Below are 11,001 nucleotides of genomic sequence, written 5' to 3'. Positions count from 1 at the left end.
AAATGAAGGTATATTATATTTTTTGTCATAGAAAGCACTAAACCAATCTTGAAGATCTAAAATATAGACGTAGAATTAAGTCTAGTTTTTCGTTTATACGTACTTGATTAAGGCCGTTTGGATACACAAACGATCTTATCTCATTTCATTTCATTATTATAATTTTTTTAAATTTCTATATAAAATATAATAAACAATTCAATTTTTTCAAATTTTAAAAAAATATAATATTAAAAAATAATATTCTACTAATATTTTATTCAACTTTCAACTTTCATATAAAATTTTTATGGACGTGTTTCACCGCCACCACCTTATGCAGTGAATCCACCTCTATGGGAAGCTTCTTTATCATCTCCTCCATTTCTGTAAGTTTCTCCTCCATATTTTGTGAAGTTTCTCTTTGATCTCTAGTTGGTTGGGACTGAGTGGTGATGGGCATGTGAAAAGCACGTTAAGTGTGAGACTTAACAAATCTTACAGACGGCGCCAACTGTTATGGACGTGTTTCACCACCACCACCACCTTACGATCACCTGCAACCAAAGAGTAAAGAGCTTGGGAGTTCGAGGGAACATATCCGATGTCTAAGTCAGTGACTTGAAGATGATAGTAATAATAACAATAATTCGATCCCCTTTACTAACCTGAATTCCTCCTTTATATAGAGCTCTACAAGTTATCTTTGTTCTTCTATCGGATAATAGTTATCCTTTATTCAAATTTAGATTTAGAGATCAGGGTTCATCTCTTAGCAGATTTGAGTGATAGCATTTTCTATCCTTTGCCATTGACTAGGTAGTTATTCAGTTGGTATTGGCTATAGTCTGGGTTCCCTTAGTATTGAATTAGGCTTCTTGGTAATGATACAGGTTTTGGTTATTAATAAGGGCCCAGGCTCACTTTGGAGGCTAACCGGTCGGGATATCCTCTCTAAAAACTATCTCATCTTAATTCACTATTACTTAAGTCTAATTTTATACAAGTTATATAATTTAATAATATATCATAATTATGCATTAAAAAATGAATAAATAAATAAAATCGAAACAAATTGTATTTTTTTTTTTTTTTTTTGAAATGAGACAAGACAAATTGTATTTGAACAAAGTAGGGTTGGGCGGGTAGCCCCCTTCCCCGCACCCTGCCCCGCATGGGGTGGGGGGGGGGGGGGGTGGGGTTTTCACCCCCATCCCCGCCCCGGTGGGCGGGGCGGATTCTCAATTCGCCCTGCCTCATTCTACTTAAAAAAAAAAATTACATTTTATTTGATTTAAAAATTATTTCTAAGTACAAAAGTAATTAAAAATACATTTTTAGACCCAAATAATAAATTTAAATTTTGTAAATATGACTATAATTTAAAAACTATGTAATTTTTAAATTTGTTAGTGCATATTTTGTGTAAATTGTAGTGTATTAATTTTTAAATTATGTAGTTTTTAAATTTACCAATGCATATTTTGTGAACAAGTGTAATAAATTGTAATATATATTTATATATACACAATTTATAAAATATAAATATATATTTATGTTTATATATATGTATATAATATATTTTGATCCATATGCGAAAGCAATTGCATCAAAAGGCCCTACTTTGATTACTCCTCAGTTTTTCCTACCAAAAGGAAAATCTGAATATATGAAGAAGCCATTTATTACCCATCTGTTCCATATAGAACCTAACCGTTCTAATTCAACAGATCCGTTCAAAATAGCATCTTCCTATTTTCCCCCTAATTTCCACTGGATACCTGAAGATCCCTCCAAAAATCTCCAGTACTACTCCAGTATCCTGATTCTCACCAACTCTCTTATCATAAAACCTATCTATGATAAGAATGACTCCACCAAATTGATTTACCATAGTGCTTATATTCTTCGAGTCATAACAGAAGCCAAATGGGGAACAAACCCATGGACTCTCAAAAGACTCCCAGACTCTGCACTGAGTTATAATTATTTTGATTATATAATTGCCTGGAGACGTTTCATGTTTTTCCAGGTACCGGATATGAGCCATTCATGGTTCATCAATTTTGATATAAGATTCAAAGGAACCAATTAAATTATGCAAGCACAAAATAAGCAAGCGGTTAAACCGGCCATATGCATGTATGCAGATGCAAAATCAATTGTAATAAACATATAAGCTTTATTAAAATTAACAAGCTTAAAGTAATTACAGGTGCAAGGTAGTGCAGTTTTGCACTTACAGAAATCAGGGTAAATAAGGAGAGTCAAGAGCAAGGTAGAGAGGATCAGAGGTTTTCTCTCAAGTGAGTTCTAATTTTAGCTCTGCCTTAGCTCAGAACGAGGTTCTCCTTTTATAGAAGGAAGGAGTTCCTGTTTACAATAATTAAAGTAAAACAGTGTATCAACCCGTGGGTGAACAGTGGGACTGTTTGGGCACGGGACTCATGGTGTCATCATTGTGTCTTCCAGCTGTCCTCGTGGGCGGCTGTGTCGGGCGCAAGATGACAAATTAGGATTCGGTCGTCTCTGTGTCTTCCAGCTGTCTCTGTGGGTGGCGCAGAGTGACAATTATCTCAAAGAGGACTATAGTTGGTCTTCTTTGAACTCAAGTAGTAATCAATCATCTTCCAGCTTTGGAATGCCTTCTGAATCATGACCAAAAATATTGATGTATGAAGCCTCAGAGGATGCTTCTGAATTGTCTTCAGAATTATCACTCGTAGACTTAGACAGTTGTTGTTCCAACAGCTTTATCAGATCTTTTTTACCAAGTCTGTTGAGGATGTTATCTTTGGCAGACTTAGAAGATTTTTTAGAGGATGAGCTGGTGGCTTTTCCTCTTGACGAAGCAGTTGGTGAATTAGGGGCCTGAACTATCAAAGGATATTCAGGGACTGGTGAACCAGACTTGATTACTGGGAATTCCTTCTTGTCTTGTAGATCAGGGGCGACTTGAGGGAAATCTTTAATCATCTGGTTAATTATTTTTTCAGCATATCCAAACTTGTCCCACCATTTTGTGAAATAAGCTCGGTCCATTATATCAGCATTTTTCTCATAAGTCCATTTGAAGATCCAAGGTAGCTTGTAGTTCTTGCAAAAATGGAGCTCATAAGGAAACATTTGTGAATGCCGGTTCAGTTTTGTACCAGCAACCTGTTGATAAAATGTAAAAGCTCTGGCGAACTGCTCAGGGAGATTCTGGGGAATTAATCCAAATTGGTCCCACCATTGAAGAAACCAGTAAGGAAAGGTTCCTTTGAATCTTGTATCAAAATTGATGAACCATGAATGGCTCATATCCGGTACCTGGAAAAACATGAAACGTCTCCAGGCAGTTATATAATCAAAATAATTATAACTCAGTGCAGAGTCTGGGAGTCTTTTGAGAGTCCATGGGTTTGTTCCCCATTCGGCTTCTGTTATGACTCGGAGAATATAAGCACTGTGGTAAATCAATTTGGTGGAGTCATTCTTATCATAGATAGGTTTTATGATAAGAGAGTTGGTGAGAATCAGGATACTGGAGTAGTACGGAGATTTTTTGAAGGATCTTCAGGTATTTAGTGGAAATTAGGGGGAAAATAGGAAGAGGCTATTTTGAACGGATCTGTTGAATTAGAACGGTTAGGTTCTATATGGAATAGATGGGTAATAAATGGCTTCTTCGTATATTCAGATTTTCCTTTTGGGAGGAAAAACTGAGGAGTAATCAAAGTAGGGCCTTTTGATGCAATTGCTTTCGCATATGGATCAAAAGGTGTAGAAACCGTAGATGCGAAGGTCGACGGTTGCACAATTTTACCAAGAGGTTTGAACCTATTGGCAATATCCAGTGCTGTTGAGGCGGCACTGGGCACAATGGAGGATCCAGACTCATTCTTGATGAGTTTTATACTGGGTATTGGAGGTGGGGGATTCACTCTCTGTTTTTCTTTTCCTTTCTTCTTGCTTACGCTCATGGTTGGGTGTCTGCAAGAACTCTCTGGTAAGAAAATCAGGGATAGAATTATCAGTGCCTTTGATGTATTCAATATCAAAATAAAAAACACTTAATATACTTTGCCATCGTACAAAAATATGTTTTGATGCAATGTTTTGAACATCTTGTTCTAAAACAAATTTAGCACTCATGCAGTCAATACGAAGTAAAAACTTCTCATTTAGTAAATCAGATTGAAATTTAGAAATACATAGTACTCTAGATAAAATCTCTTGTTTAATAGTACTATATTTTTCTTGTGCAGGATTCCAGGTTCCAGAATGGAAACGAACGATTTGTTCAGAAGAACCTGGTGAAACAGATTGTTTCAGAATGCCACCATAACCAATGTTTGAGACATCTGTTTCAACAATTTTAAATGAATCAGAAGTGGGCATACCGAGGTACGGAAGAGTCTTGACATGTGCTTTGATTTTTCTCACTATTTTAGTATGGATTTCTGTCCAAGGAGGAGGATTGGAAAGAAGTCGTTTGAACAAAGGACGACATTGTTTCCTCATATCCTTATAGAAATAAGCAACATAGTTAAGAGATCCTAAAAATCTCTGTAACTGGTTTTTGTCAAGAATGACATCAGGGAATTTGTCGGCAAAATCAATGGCTCTTTGAATGGGCCTGATTTTCCCTTCAGATATATCATAACCAAGGAATCTGATCTTGGTTTGGAATAATTTGATCTTTCTCGCAGAAACGACAAGACCATTGAGTCTAATGATATCTAGAAACGAATTCAAATGTTTCCAGTGTTCATCAATAGACTTTGAAAAAACAAGGACATCATCTATATAGACGATGGTAAAAGCAGAGAACGAGTTAAAAATGTCGTTCATGATATGTTGAAACTCACTTGGGGCATTTTTGAGACCGAATGGCATCACATTCCATTCGTAATGACCAAAGGGGGTTACAAAGGCAGTCTTATACCTGTCTGACTCGGCTATCTGGATTTGCCAAAACCCAGATTTGAGGTCAAATTTGGAAAAGACTACAGCATCACTCAACCTATGAATTAAGTCATTTTTATTGGGAATAGGGTACCTAATCCACTGCAAGACTTTGTTCAAAGGTGTGTAATTAATGACTAGACGAAGGGTACCTCGTTCTAGTTCAGCTTTTTTCCGGACATAAAAGGCTGGACAAGACCAAGGGGACTTGCTTTTCCTAATTATGCCTTTGTCTTCTAGGTCTGCAATTTCCTTTTTGCAAAACTCTAAAGTCTGACTATTCATCTGAATTGGTCTGGCTTTAGTGGTGATTGTGTTTTCATCAAAATTTTTGATAGAGGGTAAAGAAACGATGTGTTTCTTCCTATGCCAAAAAGCATTTGGTAAATCAGAACAAACATCGAAAACAAGACACTTGTTAAAATCATCAATTTTTGAAATCAAAATAGACGAAGATAATTGATCGGAAATCTTTTTGTATCTTATTTCCTGTTGGAGGAAATTAAGATGCTTTTGCTTTGCAAAAAGTAAAGATTTCAAACCTTTATCTTGATCAATCTCTTTTCGAGATGCAAATTTGAATTTGACCTTTTGACCAAAAGGGTCGGTGGTAATACCATCTTTTTCAGTCAAAAAAGGATATAAAGCAGAAATAAATGGAATGCCTAAAATTACTCTGTCAGACATGTTTTTGACTAAAACAGAAGGGATTTTAAAACAAACATTATTTTGACAAACATGAGCGTTGTTAAGCTCATAAGTAATGTTCATCTGAGAGCCATTTGCAGAAAATAATCTCTCAAAAGATTTTTCAAAATATTTGCTAGGAATGAGTCCTTCCTGAATGCAATTCAGGTCTGATCCGGAATCAATCATAGCAACAACAGAAAATTGAAAATCATGGGCAACTACAATAGTAACCCTAGAAAACCATTTTGGAGGAATGATATGATGGATCAAACAAATCTGGTTGTCAGCAGCTAACTCATGTTGGCTTGAACCAGAATCATTTGTTTGCTCATTGTCAGAAGGAATATCCTGATCAAGTTGTTTATCGATTTTAAACACTAAAAATTCTTGTTTTAAAATCTCATTTTCAGACTTAAGGTTGTTAACCTCAAATCTGAGTTTAACGATTTCTTTTTTAACAAGATTTATTTCGTGTTGTAAATCATTTGTAGAAATTTTCTTGGGTTTTTTCTTTTGAAATCTCTCCAAGGTTTCTTGAAAACTAATCCTTGGTTCTTGACGAACCATAACTTTTCTTAACTTAAGAAGATATTCTTCCTTAAGCTCAGGATTTGTTATTTGAGAAATCAAGGTTAGCAATAGATTTTCTTGTTCTTCAGATTTGGTCAAGACATGGATTGTCTTACCTTTATTCTGAGCACAAGTATCATTACAATTGCAACCTAGCTTAGGACCAGTAGAATCTGGGAACTCAGTTTCTGAATGATATTCTGAATCACTAGAACTGAATTCAAGGATATCAAATGATGAAGACGAAGCTATTTCTAGGAGTCGAAATAGTTCTTCTTTATCATTGTTATCAATATTCAACTGATTAAGCTTCTTTTTAAATTTTTTATCTTTTTTGGCTTTCTGGGGGCATTTATTAGCAAAATGTCCTGGATTGCCAAAGATATAACATTTTCCTTGGGAAGAATCTTTTGATTTCTTTTTCTTAGAAAATGGTTTTTTATAAGTTTTTTTATAAAATTCATCATGGGGTTTTCTCCTGATACCACCATGAGGTTTAGAAAACTTGTGTCTCCTTTTAGAGGGAGCTATAGCAGGAAGTCCAAATTGTTCACAAAATGTTCCCATTTCGTATTTGGCTTTCTTGCTATTTCTCATCTGCTCTCGGAGCATTCTTTGATCATTACACATACTAATACCAAGTTTCTTGATTACTGCACAGATATCACCATAGTTGTATGTGTCGTAATTAAGAGACCCAGCAACAGTAAGTTCATCCTTCACTTTGTACGCAAACAAGCGAGGTAAACCATCAATAAATTTCTCCTTCCAGTAAGGCTTCTGGCTATCATCACGAAGCATTACCTTTGATATAAAAACATCTTGGTACCATCTATAATCAGACATCTGATGACATCTAAGATTATTTAACTGGTCACTGATGCGACTAGTTATATCAGATGGTGTGCCAATAAAATGCTTTAAAATTGTGTAAATCAAAGTATTAACTCCATCGGATTGGGCAAATCCAATGGTTTCATCAAAAATAGGTAACCCTTCATCATTACACTTAACAGCGTTCTGAATGGTTTCCTTGGCATCTCTGGTTAGGTGTTTGTCCCACCAGTTTCGTAAAACACCGGAAAATCCTTGTGTTAAAATCTTAACAATATCAGGTTGTCTGATACTGTTATTTACATAAGCATTTGCTACAAGGGACATTTTACTCATAGTATTCATGATCTCTTGTTCAGAGAAACCATCAATATTCTATTCGTAAACCTTGTCGGCAGAGTTAGAAGATTGGTTTTGAAAAACTTTTTCTTCAAACTGTAAATCAGGAGGAGTAGGCCTGGAATACCAGTTCTTCGTTAGACTCATGGGTTGAGGTCCTTTTGAAGAAAATCTGGCGATTTCAGGTTTTAAAATTATATCTTGAAAATTCTTTTCAAGTAAATCAAGATCCTTTTCTTCAGAGGAGTGATCGTTAGAAGACTCGTCTGTAGTTTCAATTAGAACTTCTTCTTCTATTTCTTTGTTAGACAAAGCACTAGTAGAAGACTGTTCTCTTTTCAGATCATTAAGCATTTAATCAATCTTATCTAAAGTCTTTGCCTGGGGATTTTTAAATTCAATTTTGGCTCGACTTTCAGGTAAGATAATCAAAGGTTTTTCAATCATTTACTTTGGTTGATCTGTATTCAAAACCAAAGGAATAAGATCAGGTTTTTCAACCTTTTCTTCAATCCGATCTAACTGTTGTCCGATCGTATGAAGAGCAAGATTCACAAAGTTATTTTGAGAAATAACCTTTTTTGTTTCTTTGAGAATCTTGTCCTTCTCAGGATCTCTGGAAACAGTTTCCGAGATTTTGAAAGGTGAAGCAGATATCTCAACTCCCTTGTGGGTGATAAGAACAGTCTCCAAAGGTGGATGGCTTGACTGAACTACCATTTTACCTTCTTCCTTGACAAAATCGGTTTTAACAACATTTAAAGTGTTGTTAGAAATATAAATATTTTCAACAAAATCAAAGAAAAGAATATGCTTTTGCTGCTTATTCATTTCTTCTTTCCATTTCCGTTTAACACGTTGTTTTTCTTTTTCAGAATACTTTGCATGATAAGCTTTTCGCTTAGCACTGTTTTTTGAAAGTTTGTATTCTTCAAAAAGATAAACAAGATCAAACGCAAATGGTTTGTTCAACACAGTTAAACTGTGATGAACTTGGGGTGCAACAGGAGCTACCATATCTGAAGCTGTAGGTGATATAGGGGAATCATCCTCTTTATCGGCTTCATTATGAGTAGGCTGATCTTTAGAAGATCCAGCATCCTGTGCAGAGTAAAATACAGAAGTAACTTGAGAGGACGTAGAAAGTCCTTTCAGTTTTAAAACAGGATTAATAGGTTGGGCAGTTTTAACATAATCTTCCAGAAATTGTTTGAGATTTTGGTCTCTTCTTACTGGAATTTCCGACCCTTCGAAAGACGAACTAGATCCAGCATAAGAATTTCTTCTTAGCCCTGGAGATCTAATTTGATCAAAACTAATTTTAATGGTTCCATCCAGATACTGTTGAATGTTACTTGGGTAACTTTCAACAGGGTTTCGAGGAATTGGAGGAACTTCTTCTTCCAAAATCCATTCTTTGGGAAGAATTATATCTTTCCAAAAAATCATTTTTGGGGTTGAAACATCCGCATCTGGGGTTGAACTCGGGATCAGAAGAGTTTTTCCCTGGATGAGTTTTGCAATAGCTTTTGGATTTAAATTCGTTTTTAAAAGACGATAATAAATCCTGTAAATCAAGGTGAGGGGTTTGCTTCCCTCAAGCATATCATATCCAGAAATTAAAATGTTTAAAGTTAAACATTTTGAAATATGTTTATCATCAATAGAAAAGGTTAAATCTGGATAACAATTGAAATGGACTGGTCCATCCGTTAAGGAGGATTGGATCATTCCGAGAATACTTGTTTCAAAATTATTGAATCTGGCATCCCTTAAGCAAAACAGTACGGATGCATTGATGCCTCTCCTTGTTAAAGGTTTGGCAGCAATCTGAACAGATCCAATATGGATATATCTAAATTAGGGCTGTACAGAAAATTGCAAAACCGGCCGAGACCGACTCAGACCGACCGCCAGAGCTCGGAACCGGCCGAAACCGGTAGGGAACCGGTCGGCCGTCAGTGATAAATCATCAAAACCGGCGTCGGCCGGTTCGGTTGCGGTTTGAACCAACCAAAAACCGAAAAACCGGCCGACGCCGTATATATATATATTTTTAAATATATTCATTTATTAAACGACGCCGTTTCACTTAAATAAGTGAAACGACGTCGTTTTCATCCTAAAGTTAGAAAAAAAAATAAACCGAACGGCGTCGTTTCAACCCTAGGGCATATTGTCCCCGAGCTGGCCCCAACCCCCAGACTCTCACTCTCACTCTCTTTCCGCCTCCCTCTCTCAGACTCTCACTCTCATTCGACGATTTCGGTCTCAGACTCTCACTCTCATTCGACAATTTCGGGCCTCGGCAATCGGATTCGGCGATTCGGCGCTACTTCAGTGACTCAGTCCGTGAGTCCGTGACGCCGCATCGCTGTCCACGACTCCAGCCACTCACAGCTCACCGACGCCCAGCAGTCCACCGTCCAGCAGCGGCGAGACTTCCTCCGGCAAACCATAGGGAACCCGAGACCGACTCTTCATTGTTGTTTTTAGGTATGATTTTGAGATTTATTTATTTATAAGTATTTTGTATTTTTTTATTTAGAACCCGAGGATCAATTTTTGGATTAGGGTTTTTGTTTTCTGATTTGGTATTTCAATCTAGGGTTAGGGATTGTGTTTGCTTTGTTTGAGATGATTGAAATAGTGAATATCATTTTGATGAAGAATTTTGATTGATTTTCGTCGGCAGTGTGCATTGCCATTCACGAATTGGAATTTGGATGTAATTTTGTTGAAAAAAAATAATTTGTGATGTTTATTGAAAGTAAAATTTATGATGTGTTTATGTTATAAATAATTTGTGATGTTTATTGAAAGTAAAATAATTTGTGAGATTTATGAGCGATCTAAAATGTAGATTAGAATCTTAGATTTGTGATGTTTGCCACGTTGCAAACTAGCTGCTGTGTAATTAACAATTGTGGTGATTTTTTGTTCTTTCTTGTTTTTACATGTTAGATGGATTCTTCGTCAAGTCCAATTGATCTTGATTCGAACTCCCAAATACCAAAACCCTCGACTTCAAGTGCCCCTAATAGTAGTAATTGTCCACTTCCTAAGAAACGGAAGGGGAATGATCTGTCAATTGTTTGGGATCATTTTACAAAAGTTGAGGGTTGTTCCGTAGATGATCCTAAGGCCAAGTGCAATTATTGTGGCAAGATATACGCTTGCCACTCGAAGAGGAACGGAACTTCAACTATGCAAAACCATCTACCTTCATGTCTCAAAAATCCTCATAAGCGTGGGCCTTTAGATAAATACCAAACAACATTGGCAGGTGAGGTATCCTCGGAGGGGTTTGGAGAGAGTGATAATTCTTTAAGAAATCTTGTAACTCATAAATATAGTGAGGAGGCTGTGAGGATAGCTCTTGCGGAGATGGTAATTCTCGATGAATTACCATTTAGAATTGTTGAAGGGCAAGGATTTAAGAAGATGGTTTGGTTCCTTGAACCTAGATTTAAAGTGCCGTGTCGAGTGACGGTTGCAAGAGATTGTATGAAACTATTTGCATCTGAAAAAGCCAAACTTAAAAAGTTATTCAAAGATGGGGGAATGAGGATTTCATTAACTACCGATACGTGGACATCAGTACAAAATCTTAATTATATGTGTCTAACTGCCCATTTC

The sequence above is a fragment of the Juglans microcarpa x Juglans regia genome, chromosome 1S, assembly GCF_004785595.1.
Source record: "Juglans microcarpa x Juglans regia isolate MS1-56 chromosome 1S, Jm3101_v1.0, whole genome shotgun sequence".
NCBI lineage: Eukaryota > Viridiplantae > Streptophyta > Magnoliopsida > Fagales > Juglandaceae > Juglans > Juglans microcarpa x Juglans regia.
This window is presented reverse-complemented; position numbering follows the sequence as displayed.